We start from the raw sequence: 13697 nt of genomic DNA on the forward strand, positions 1-13697 counted from the left end.
CTCTGTTCATGCACACTCTTGGTATCTCTTCCTCTTATATGAATACCAGTCCTATTAGGGTAGGGCTCCACCCTCACAACTCTGTCTTAGCTCAGGCTGCAATAACAAAATGCTGAAGACTGGGAGGCTTAAACTACAGAAATTTATTTCCTCATAGTTCTAGAGGCTAGAAGTTTGAGATTGGGACGGCAGCTTTGGTTGGGTTCTGGTGAGAACACTTCCTGGCCTTCTCATTGTGTTCTGACACAGCCGGGAAGGAAAGAGAGAGCCAGAGCAAGCAAACTCTGGTGTCTTCTTATAAGGGCATTAATCCCTTCATGAGAGTCCCACCTGCATTTACCTCATCTAAAGCTAATTATCTCCCAAAGAATCCATCTCCAAATACCATCACATTGGGAGTTAGGGTTTCTTTCTTTCTTTCTTTCTTTTGGAGTTAGAGTTTCAACATAAGAATTTTGAGGGGACACAATTCAGTCCATAGCAACCTCATTAACCTTAAGTTTCCTATATCCAATTATAGTGACTTTGGGGGTTTAGGGCTTCACCTATCAATTTTAGGGGGATGCAATTCATTCCATAACATTGGAGGACTTGCACTTTTTTTTTTTAAGACTTTATTTATCTGACAGAGAGAGACACAGCGAGAGAGGAAACACAAGCAGGGGGAATGGGAGAGGGAGAAGCAGGCTCTCCACGGAGCAGGGAGCCCGACGTGGGACTCGATCCTAGGACTCTGGGATCATGACCTGAGCCAAAGGCAGATGCTTAACCGACTGAGCCACCCAGGCGCCCCAGCACTTTTTGTTTTGATGTTTACTACAAAGCTGCAATAATCAAGGCAGTAGGTTTACTGGTCTAAGTCTAGACATATACATTAATGGAATAGAATTGAGAGTCCAGAAATAAGATCTTACACTTATCAGCCCTAATTTGATTTTTGACAAGAGTGCCAAAACAGTTCCACAGGGAAAGAAGTCTTTTCACCAAATGGTACTGGAATAATTAGATAACACATACAAAAGAATGAATTTTGATTCCTACTTCAGACTATATACAGAAATTAATTCAAGATGGATCATAGACCTAAATAGACCTAAATGTAAGATCTTAAAGTATAAAACTCTCAGAAGAAACTGTAGTTATAAATCTTCATGACTTTTGGATTAGACAGTGGTTTCTTAGATATGACACTAAAAGCTCAAATGACAAAAGAAAAAAAATAGATAAATTGGACTTACCAAAATTAAAAACTTTTATGCTTGAAAGTGTCATCAAGAAAATGAAAAGACAACTCATGGACTGGGAGAAAATATTTGCAAGTTCTATATCTCATCAGGTATTTATATCCAGGACATATAAAGAACTCTTACAATTCAACAAAAAAAAAGACAAATAACCCATTAAGAAAATACACAAATGTTTCAAATAGTCATTTCTCCAAAGAAAATATACAAATGACCAATAAGTGCATGCAGAGATGTGCAATGTCATTAGCCATTAGGGAAACATAAAACCATAACGAGATACCACTTCACATCCCCTGGGATGGCTGAAATAAAAAAGACATTAACAAATGTTGAGGATATGGAGTAACTGGATCTCTCATACATTCTGGTGGGGTTGTAAAATTTTGAAAACTTTGGAGAACAGTTTGTCAGTTTCTCAAAATGTTAAACATAGTTACTGCATGACCCGGTAATTCCATTCCTAGGTTTTTATGCAGGAGAATTTAAAGTGTATGTTCACACAGAAACTTGCACTTGAAGGTTCTTAGCATTATTCATAAAGCCAAAAAGTGGAAACATCCTAAATGTTCATCAACTGATGACTTATGAGCAAAATGTATATTCACACAATGGAGTATTATTCATCAATAAAAAGGAGTGAAGTACCAGTACATGTTACAACATAGATGAACCTTGAAGCATTATGGTATGTGAAAAAAGCCCGTCCCCAAGGAACATATATTACATGATTCTGCTTTTATGAAATGTCCAGAATAGGCAAACTCATAGAAGTAGAAAGTAAATTTGTTTCCAGGAGGAGGGAGGAATGAAAAGTTGAGTGCTAATGGATTTAGGTATCTTTTGGGTGGATGAAATGTTCTAAAACTTGTGATAGTTGTACAGCTTAAGATATGCGAAAAACTTCTGAATTGTACACTTAAAGTGAATTTTGTGGTATGTGAATTATAGCTCAATAAACCTGTTAAATCTGTTATTTTAAAAAAAATGGTTTGGGGGGTGGAGTACAGATTTCCAGCTGATGAGAAAGGCTCCTTTGCTGCTGGTGCACAAACATGGCAGGCCAGAACTTTCCCTCCTCTCCTCCCCACTCTCCAGCTAAGACCCTCACTGGAGTGGACAAATTGTGGCCTCCGTGGCTCTAGGGTTGAATGGTTTTCCATTTTCCATTTAGGGCAGCTGCTGTGGTCAGGGACTTCCAAACAGTGCCCCACTGGGATGCTTTCACTTCCCCAAGTGCTGGGGACAAGAAGTGGCCTGGAAGTCCCCAGATGGAGGAGAGAGGTGGGGAGTGGGGGAGTTTGCTAAGTCTAGCCCCTCCTCCCTCCTTAAGGGAATAGACAAGGCTGGCAGTGAAGCACCATGTCCAAGCTTGTTCCGTTCTCGTGAGTCTTTCTTGGTATTTGGGCACTCTGACTCCTTGGAGCCCCATGTTTGGATGCATTGTTACAGTTGCAATGGGCTGCTTTTACTGGCATGGGCTGAAAACTCCAGTGTTGCCCTAGGGACCTGGTTAATGCTACCCTACAAAGCCAAGTTTTTTGAGTGCTCTGGAAATCCCCCAGGTGCATTCCCTCATTCTAACAAGGAGCCAAAGACAGGCTACTGCATTTGGTTATGCACCTGATCTGAGTGTCCTCCCCAAATCCCATTTGCGCTTATCACAGGTGAGAAAGTTGGTATACATCCTTATGAAAACAAATAACTCCAGGGAAGTGACAAAGTTCAGGTTTACCGATGAGCCAAGGAAGAAACTGAGATCTGAACTTTAATAAAAATATTTAAGAAGCTTTTTGGTTTTTTTTTTTTAAGGTTTTATTTGTTTGTTTATTAGAGAGAGAGCGCACATGAACAGTGGGGAGGAGCAGAGGGAGAGGGAGAAGCAGGCTTCCTGCTGAGCAGGGAGCCTGATGTGGGGCTGGATGTAGGGCTTGATCCCAGGACCCCAGGACCATGACCAGAGCTGAAGACAGGTGCTTAACCGACTGAGCCACGCAGGTGCCCCAACCTTCTAATTTTTTAAAGTGATAAAGCCACATTGGTTAGATTTCCTGATCTTTTGTAATACTATTTAAAAAAAAGGAAAATCTATAAAATACACAACATAACTACAGAGTTCTATAAAACAACACAAGTCATTTGAATAATACGCCTTATATATATTAAAAATATTTTAAGAGAATTTAAGTTAATATTATATTCATATTCACTTGTAATTGGGAATCTGAGAGTAAGAGTAAATATGTCTTACTTAGCTTACTTCTTACATGAGAAGGCCTTAAAAACAAAGCACATTAATCTAGAAAAAAGATTAAGGTATATACAACAAAATGATTTTAAAATTGTGTGTATGTGTATGTGTGTTTTATTGATTTCTCCAATAAAAAAAATCCACAAAAAGGGAAAAAAAACTGGAGACAAATATGGTGCCTTTGAGAAAGAATGATTTTTTTTAAAGATTTTATTTATTTATTTGAGAGAGAGAGAGCATGAGCAGAGAGAGGGAGAAGCCGACTCCATGCTGAGCAAGGAGCCCGATGCGGGGCTCGATCCCAGGACCCCGGGATCATGACCTGAGCCAAGGCAGACATTTAACCAACTGAGCCACCCAGGGTGCCCCAAGAAAGAATGCTTTTATTTTTATTTTTTCTTAAGATTATTTATTTGAGAGAGAGAGAGAGAACTCACAAGCCGGGGGAATGGCAGAGGGAGAGGGAGAAGCAAGTTCCCCACAAAGCAGGGAGCCTGAAGTGGGGCTTGACCCCAGGACCCTGAGATCATGACCTGAGCCGAAGGCAGACACTTAACCGACTGAACCACCCAGGCTCCGTAGGAATGCTTTTAAAAGTACATTTTTTGGGGGGTGTCTGGGTGGCTGATTCGGTTAAGTGTCTACCTTTGGCTTGGGTCATTGTCCTGGGGTCCTCAGATCAAACCCTGAGTGGGGTTCCCTGCTCAGCAGGGAGTCTGCTTCTCACTCTCCCTCTGCCACCACCCTGTCATGTTCTCTCTCTCTCTCTCAAATGAATAAATAAAATCTTTTTTCAAAAAATAAAAGTACATCTTTTTCATTCATAAGTTTCCTCTGATGCACTGCTTCAGAAAGAACAGTTTATTTCAGATATTTGGCTTAGTTTGACATAAATCCTCAATGTTTAGACATGTGTTTAAACTGTCAGTATGCTTATTCGTGCAGTAATTTATATCATTTCAGCTTAGTTCACAACCTTTGAGCTTAGCACCCTTTTTCTAGATAGTACATTGAGGATCTGGGATTTGTGCGACCAAAAGACAGTGGCCGCTGCATTCTTTGATACAATTGATGGTTTCTGTCTTTTGTAAATAACTGCAACCATGGTTTAAGATAAGACTCTAGACCCTTCCCCACCCTCAGCTATTTTGTTTAGTTTAAAGCTCTTACCCCTTCCATGCTCTATATCAGAGCCAAGCATTCCTGCCAACTGTTTTTATAAGGTCCACAAAGTAGGAATGGTTTTATTTTTTATTTTATTTTTATTATTATTATTTTTTTTAGGGGAGTGAGGAGCAGAGGTAGAGGGAGGAAATCTTAAGCAGGCCCCGTTCCCAGCGCAGAGCCCAATGTGGGGCTTGCTCTCACTACCCTGAGATTATGACCTGAGCTGAAATCAAGAGTTAGACACTTAATGGGCTGAGCCACCCAGGCCCCCAGGCTTTACATTTTTAAACCGTTTTTCAAAAAATAAAATAAAGGAATATTTCATGACAGAATAATATTTCATGACAAATTCAGATTTCACTGTTCATTAATATAATTTGACAGACACATAGCCATGCTCGTTTGTTTATTATAGGGCTGCTTTCACACTGAAGCAGCAGAGTTGAGTAGTCCCAACAGAGACCTATTTGTCCGCAAAGCCTAAAATATTTGCTGTATGGCCTTCCGCAGAAAGTTTTTGACCTCTGAACAATACTACAGCCAAATTTATCTTTTTTTTTTTTAAAGATTTTATTTATTTATTCATGAGAGACAGAGGAGGAGAGAGAGAGAGAGAGAAGCAGAGGGAGAGGCAGGCTCCCAAGGAGCAGGGAGCCTGATGTGGGACTCGATCCCAGGACCCTGGGATCATGACCTGAGCCGAAGGCAGACGCTTAACCATCTGAGCCACCCAGGCGCCCTACAGCCAAATTTATCTTTTTAAAAAATGTATACCTACTAATATTAGCTTCCTGCTTCATACCCATTTTCCTTGGAATAAAAATCTAAAATTTTTTTATAAGGACTGCATGATCTGGTGGCAGCCCACCACTCCAGCTTCATCTCAGTACATCTTCCCTGTTCTTAAATGCTCTGCCTTTTTTCCCCCCTGCACTAGATCTTCAAACATGGTCTTTGTGCCTGCTTCTTTCCCACACCTTAGTTTGAAGTGATACTCATTAATAAAACTAAGTCAGATCCATTCCTTCACCTTTCTGTAAAATCTTGCACTTTTCCTTTGTAACATTCATTACACTTATAATTCTTGTTTTATTTCTGTTCTCCTCACTTGACTATAAACGTCTTGAAGATAAGGACAATATCTGTCTTGTTCATTGTTTTATGTCCAGTGACAAGTGCAGTGTTTACTATATAACTGGTTTGGCATACATCTTGATTTACCCACTATCATCTAGCACTCTGTCAATAGTGCCCTTTATTCTCAAAAGTGGACAATAATTTATAGGGTTGTATTATAAATAGCTGATGCTCAATACTTTTTGACTCAATTTAGTAAAACCTCAATGATTTAGACTCCCGATAATCATTACATTTAAGTAACAACACTTCTTCACTTCTCTGCTCAAGGAAAAGGCAAATGATGGGGAGAAAACACAGGCATTTAGTTACAGAAACAGCATTCAAGGTATGCCCTAAGTTGAATGTTCATTTAACTCAATTTCTTAAACCTCTTTGTGCCATGAGAACAAATGATTATCTTGAAACACTAAAGAATCTTCAATTGCCAAAAGAATGTTATTTTCTGTATACTTGAGTTATTAAGAAAACAAGACGTAGGGACGCCTGGGTGGCTCAGTTTGTTAAGCATGTGCCTTTGGCTCAGGTCATAATCCTGGGGTCCTGGGATCCAGTGCCCCGTTGGGCTCCTTGCTCAGCAGGAGCCTGCTTCTCCCTCTGTCTGCCCCTCCCCCTGCTTGTGTTCTCTCTCTCTCTGATGAATAAATAAATAAAATCTTAAAGTGGGGTGCCTGGGTGGCTCAGTTGGTTAAGCGACTGCCTTCGGCTCAGGTCGTGATCCTGGAGTCCCGGGATCGAGTCCCACATTGGCCTCCCTGCTCAGCAGGGAGTTTGCCTCTCCGTCTGACCCTCTTCCCTCTCGTGCGTGCTCTCTATCTCTTATTCTCTCTCTCTCAAATAAATAAATATCCTTTAAAAAAATAAAAAATAAAATCTTAGAAAAAAGAAAAGATGTATATATAAGGTTATTACTTTTAACAGGCTTAAAACTTAAAAGGCTTTTGTTTAAAGCTCAAATCTTAATATTAATCCTTTCATGTTCCTAGTGATATTATCATATAATTGGATTTAGGATTTTTGATACAATACAGGCAGGATGAATCAAAATGTTCTTTTTGCACTGTTTTTCTCTCAGATAATAGTGGTCTCTCTTGCCAGTACACAGAGGCTGCTATGAAGCTAGCTCTTCTTGCAAATTTGAGAGTACATTTAAGAGTGATTATTATTATTTTTTTTCGTGAGAGAGAGAGCGAGTGGGAGAGGGGCAGAGGGAGAGGGAGAGAGAGAGAATCCCAAGCAGGGTCCATGTTCAGAATGGAGTCCGAAGTGGGACTCAATCTCTGATATCAAGACCTGAATCAAAATCAAGAGTTGGACCTTAACTAAGCCACCCAGGTGCCCCAAGAGAATGATTATTTAAATCCAGGGCCTCTGAGAGCAGAAATCTGCACACATTTTAAATTGTAAGAGTTAGGGCGCCTGGGTGGCTCAGTTGTTAAGCGTCTGCCTTCGGCTCAGGTCATGATCCCAGGGTCCTGGGATCGAGTCCCACATCCGGCTTCCTGCTCAGCGGGAGGCCTGCTTCCCCCTCTCCCACTCCCCCTGCTTGTGTTCCTGCTCTCGCTCTCTCTATCAAATAAATAAATAAAATCTTAAAAAAAAAATTCTAAGAGTTAAAGAGACAGAATGGCTTTCACACTTAGTCCCTAAGGGCAGAAGGAGATGCATGTGTCAGAATTAGGGATGAGGTGATGAGAGGCACTCTTCAGATGTGTACAGACCCCTCCCTTTCCAAATTATGATATCCCAGCTTCTATTTTGGGAATTGCTAATAGGAGAATGACAAAAAGGGGTCCTGTTCCTCAGGTGGGTTGGGAGAAAAATGGGTTTAAAAACAGTTGATTGAATGTGTTAGTATATATAAAGAAAATATGTCAGTCCGAAGGGGGTTTGGCTGGACTTAGGCCAAGAACTTAGGACTTAGGATAGAAAAATAGAGTCACAGAGGCAGACTGTTATCATTAGACAATGTACAGAGATGAATCATCAGGCCACACCAACATCAAAGTTGGTCCTTGAAAACTGTCTACCTTTGCCCTGATTCCATGCTTATCATGCAAATTTCTGATTACTAATACATGACTGCCAAGGTGTTGAGGCACCCTGTGTGGCAGAAGGAAAGATTTTGGATGATTAGAAAGGCCTGTTCCCCTATTGTGCATTAGCGTATTTACCACTGAGTGAGTATATGAAGTCTGGGAGTGTGGCTTGTTAAAGTTAGCCACTCTGAGTGCAACTCCAGGGCGCTGGCAATGCTCAGGCCATTCTCCAAAAAGTGGTCAGTTTATGAAGTTAATGTCAAATTCTGAAACCTTTTGGAAGAGTGTCATCCCGCCTTCTGCAGACTCCTCAGCCTTATCAAATCCCCTTATTCTTTCTTGGGGCTCTCCCCAATGATCACTTCTTTTGGAATTACTTGGAAGTGTAGAAGTTTTCTAGTAGTGCTATAAATCTAGTAAGTGCCACATTCAAACCTACCTGGGAAAAAATAAATGTAAAATTGCTAACTATTTTAGTAACATTTTCTATATAATAGCCTGGTAATGGAGAAGTATTTGTATTCTTATATTGTTCCCTCTTTTTTGCCTTTTTGATTAGTAGAACTCCTCCACCTCTTTTCCCTTGGTCAGTGAAGTGTGCCTCCTTCTACCTGGTCCCCCAAGCCAGAATCCTGGAGGTATCCTTGTTCCTTACCTCTTCTTTTCCAACCATGTTATGTTTTTCATGAAGGCCCTCATCATGTCTAGCCTGAACCATTACAAAAGTCTCCTAATGATCTCTTTTTAACACTGTAATCTGTCCTTTAGATTGTTACCAAAGCGATAATAGTTTTAAAAGAGTATCTTTCAAACACACAGTTTTGAACTTTTTACTTTTCTATGTGAAACTAGTAGGTGACTTTTTATATTTTAACAGTGTAGACCCCATATTCTTCAGCATGGCATACAAGGCTCCTCATGCTCTGGCTGCTTCCCCTTCCCACTGACTCTTTTCCTTCTCCCTTCCTCTACTTTCCCTACCACCAATGCTAGTCATGGTGAACTGGTTTGCCAGGCTGTTTCACTCCTTGGCACATTTGTACTTGCCATGTATGTGGTCCTTGTACTTGATCTGTCAGCAACCACCATATACTCCCTCCATTTTGAGCACCTTCTTCCCTTGATTTCCATGACAGCATTCCTTCTGGACTTCCCTCTTACCTCTCTGGTATTTCCCTCTCTCTTTTTTTTTTTTTTTGTTGGCCCCTCCTCTTCTATTCAGCCTTTGTGTACCAGGCTTTTTTGGGGCTAAGTCTCAGGTTCTATTTTCCCCCTTAAGCCTACTAAATTTACTATATACTCATGGTTTGCTATAGGGATTTTTGTATTTAGCAAAGGTATATAAGATCACTTCTAGTATAGCTAATGTATATTTTTCTCATAGCAATTTGGTTATCATAGTAGAGTAAGGATATCTATCTACAGTTTCAGCCTGTGAGAACTACCATAATATGTCAAAACCACTAATTTTTAGACAGTGGACTCTAGCCCCCATGTGTGCTCTCTACAGTTTGAGGGAATAGTATTCTCCAGTGTTGCTCTGGTCCTTCATTCTGCTATTGCATACAATAATTAGGTTTTAACACCCCCCTGCAAAGGATATCGTCACAGTTCATTGAGTAGCATTTGATGTTGTCCACACATCTTACTAAATTAAATGGAATAACTAGGTAGAAATTGGGGCAAGCTGTGATTTTTCATTTAGAAGAAAAGTTTTCTTCAGGGAAATACATTGGAATTGGTAGATGAGACTCTCTATAGTGTTTATTACAGTCCAGGTCCCTGCCAGGAAGTTATTCTGAAGAAAGTAAAAAATATTTTTAAAGGAAAGAACCTTTGAGTAATGAAGATACAAACTTTTCAGTGATGAATGATGTGCTGAGTGCTTATTGGAATTGCTGAAATTGAATAGCTTGCTCTTCCTGTTATTTCTTGGCGTTCCATTTATAATACTTAAGAGATAACAATCTTTGATAGTTGTAAAGGGTTAATGCACAAGTCTGATGGGGCTGCTACATCCATACTGAAGAAGTGGCATATGAAGAAGTAATAATGACATCGTCAGAGTTGAAAGAAAGTGTTAGCATGGAGAAAAAATTTAACCCTTAATATATTTAATCTCTAAAATGAGATTGGAATAATATTGCGATAGGCATCTTACATAATTGAGCACAAGCAGATATTTTCATTGGCATTTTATTGTTCCTAATCTTGTGTGGAAAAGAAGAAATTAAGAACTGTCCCTTTAATAAAACCCTGTTTACCTATCTTCTTTTAGTAGGAGTGGCTTAGGAACCTGTAGAGTGAGGTGTAACTACCACTTCTGCATTCTGACCTGCAACCTTGGAAAGTGCTGATTCTACAGACCAGGAAGTGACAAATAATGTGCTTTAAACTCAGTAGAACGTGTCTTTCATAAGGAAAAGCTTCTCATAACGAAATGAGAAGAGTAAAGCAGTGATTTCACATAGTTGTCATTAAGTATTTGGAACTCTGATGCAGATAAAGACTGCAGAATACTGAGGATACAAAGCTTTCTGGGCCAGAAATTGATCTTCTGACTTTTGAGTCTTATCTGATTGCTACTTGGTTCATCTTTATTTTATTAAAGTACTCTCTACAGGCTGAATCCGGGAGACCCTCCATTGTTTGCAGGTAGGTGGTCAGCCTTTGTTGAAAATTTAGGTTGTTTTAGATTCAGAGAATTATTATTCAGAGAATCATGAATATCAGTGTGGGTATATGTTTTAATGTTTAAATATTCAGTATGACTAGAAATAACCACATTTTTTGCGACTTTTGACCAACTTTGTAGAAAAAGTTATTTTTAACAAATTAGCAGATCTGTAAGATGGTGAATTTAAAAAAAAAATGATAAAAAAAAGATAGTGAACTATCTTTGTATTTTGTTTTTGTTTTCCATTAATTTATATATGTACATGCTTTATACCTTTTATATAAAATACTATATATACTTTTATATTTTTATATTTGTATATATAAATATATACTTTATATATGAGTTCATATATATATATAAACATAGATAAAAAGTATATTACTCTATTTACTGTTAACTTCCTGATAGTATTTGATAATATATTTTAAACATTTATTTATGTAGTCAAAGAAAATTGTTTTTGTTGTTAATATTTTATGTCTAAGTTTCATATCTTTCACTCTTAGGAAGCTGTCTGAATATTTATCATTGGTTTATCTATTTCCTTTAGTCTGTTTTTGGAATACTTTCATATTTATTATTCCAGAGAAGTTTTTATAAAAGGTAAATCTTCCACAAGTATATTGAAATAGTTCTTGTTTCTCTTTATAAAGTTAACCGTCCGTTTATGACACTAAAAGTATTTCAAAGATAGTGTCTTTGAAAGATTGAGTTATTAGTATGAGCTAATTGCTATTCACAAATGTCTTTTCTGGTGTGGGAGTCAGAAAAGAAATGTGTGGGGGCACCTTTAGCATCAAGGACAGTGGCTCCTTAACTTTCTCTCCCACTAGTGATCCTTTTTATTTTTCTTTTATGGACACTAATCTTCAAAAAACTTTGCCCACCAAACAAATGGTGTATACCAAATAATAAAACGTTAGAACATTATTGTTCATTAGACACACATTATTTACAATGAGAGTTTCTTATCAGCCTTAGATAACTATTCTAGGCTAATGTAATTCAGACTCAAAGAGCCCTGACATTTTACTTAGTTTGAATAACTTTATTGTAGGTAACTGTTTGGATATTTTTTATTTTTTATTTTTTAAGATTTATTTATTTATTTATTTATTTGACAAAGAGAGACACAGCGTGAGCGGGAACACAAGCAGGGGGAGTGGGAGAGGGAGAAGCAGGTCTCCCACTGAGCAGGGAGTCCGATGCGGGGCTCGATCCCAGGATCGTGAGATCATGACCCGAGCCGAAGGCAGACGCTTAATGACTGAGCCACCCAGGCGCCCCCAGATATTATCAATACTTTAAAAAATCAAAAAATATCCTGGGATCAAGCCCCGCATCGGGCTCCCTGCTCAGTGGGACGCCTGCTTCTCCCTCTCCCACTCCCCCTGCTTGTTTTCCCGCTCTCTCTGTGTCTCTCTCTGTCAAATAAATAAATCTTTTTTTAAAAAAAATAAAGTACTGATAATATCTGAATTTTCATCAACTACTCTTGTGGAATCCTAGTAGTCTGGGTATGGCAAATTGAAAACTAGTGGTCTAAACTATAGAAATTTTGTTCTTAATCTCTTTGAGGTTCCATGAAATATAATGAAGGTCATCTAGTGTAATGTAACAAAGATTCCATAGCCACCAGACAGGGAGAAGAAACAAGGAGAAAGAAAGAAGTGGCATTTGTCAAGGGGAGTATCAGGGAGGAATTTAAGGCATATGTATGTTTTGGCCTCATTAAATCTCCCTATCTTTATTTTCTGACTTAAAATCCGACTTAAATTTCTTTGACTTAAATTTTTTACTCCAGTTAGGTCAATAAACTATTAACTGACTTCTGAACAAGTATTACCTGGGGGCACCTGGGTGGCTCAGTCGGTTAGGTGGCCAACTCTTGATTTGGGCTCAGGTCATGATCTCAGGGTCCTGGCGTCAAGCCCTGCATTGGGCTTCATGCTCAGTGAGGGGTCTGCTTGAGGATTCTCTCTCCCTCTCTCTGCCCCTCCCCTCACCCATGCGAGCATGCGTGCTTGCTCTCTCTAAAATAAAAATAAATAAACCTTAAAAAAAAGCAAGCATTACCTATGTTCTTTATGTATTTATTCTGTATTGTATGTTGGTTTCCCTCTCCCAAAATTTCCTCATTTCTCTGTTTTCCCCATTCATGTCCTTCCTTCAGCTCTGCTGAAGACCCTTTTCCAACATGTAGCCTTATCTGATCACCTTTAATCCACAGTAATATTTCTTGCTTTTAGACTTTTATAGTATGTTGATTCTATCAGTACTTTAGTACTTAATAATATTATAGCCTGTCATATTTAACTTAAAAGTCTCCCATGTTTCTTCAACTATATTATAATTTGTTTGAGAGCAAGGAGCTTAACTTGTACATTATTTTTTTTATTATTATGTTCAGCTAGCCTACATGTAGTACATCATTAGTTTTTGATATAGTGTTCAAAAGTTCATTAGTTGCATATAACATCCAGTGCTCGTCACAACACGTGCCCTCCTTAATACCCATCACCCAGTTACCCCATCCCCCCACTCCCCTCCCTTCTGTAACCCTCAGTTTGTATCCTGGAGTCCAGAGTCTCTCATGGTTTGTCTCCCTCTTTGCTTTCTTCCCATTCAGTTTTCCCTCCCTTCCCCATGGTCCTCTGTGCAATTCTTTTGTTCCACATATGAGTGAAACCATATGACGATTGTCTTTCTCTGCTTGACTTATTTCACTTAGCCTAATCCCCCTCCAGTTCCATCCATGTCAGTGCAAATGGTAGGTATTCATCCTTTCTGATGGTTGAGTACTATTCCATTGTATATATGAACCACATCTTCTTTATCCACTGATCTGTTGCAGGATATCTCAACTCCTTCCATAGTTCGGCTCTTGTGGACATTACTGCTATGAACATTGGGGTGCATGTGCCCCTTGTTTTCACTACATCTGTATCTTTGGGGTAAATATCTAGTAGTGCAATTGCTGGGTTATGGGGTAGCTCTATTTTTAATATCTTGAGGAACCTCCATGCTGTTTTTCAGAGTGGTTATACCGGCTTGCATTCCCACCAACAATGTAAGACGGTTCCCCTTTCTCCACATCCTCAACAATATTTGTTGTTTCCTGTCTTACTAATTTTTGCCATACTAACTGGTGTAAGGTATTATCTCGTGTTTTTTTTTTA

General features: G+C 39.0%; 1 protein-coding gene across 4 annotated transcripts in view; it reads left to right on the forward strand.

Moving 5' to 3' along the window:
- GRAMD1C (GRAM domain containing 1C) overlaps nucleotides 1–13697 on the forward strand; it is an 84194-nt gene that overhangs the window by 35489 nt on the left and 35008 nt on the right. Inside the window, exon 1 of one of the 4 annotated variants that reach the window (XM_025874490.2) lies at nucleotides 10144–10493. The exons of the other annotated variants lie outside the window; for them this stretch is intronic. The gene's annotated coding sequence lies outside the window, so the exon portion shown is untranslated. Of the gene's footprint in view, nucleotides 1–10143; nucleotides 10494–13697 lie in introns of those variants that run through there. 4 annotated transcript variants of the gene reach the window in all.

Source organism: Callorhinus ursinus, unplaced genomic scaffold, assembly GCF_003265705.2.
Source record: "Callorhinus ursinus isolate GAN/ISIS: 27379988/994484 unplaced genomic scaffold, GSC_fseal_2.0 scaffold1, whole genome shotgun sequence".
Taxonomy (NCBI): Eukaryota; Metazoa; Chordata; class Mammalia; order Carnivora; family Otariidae; genus Callorhinus; species Callorhinus ursinus.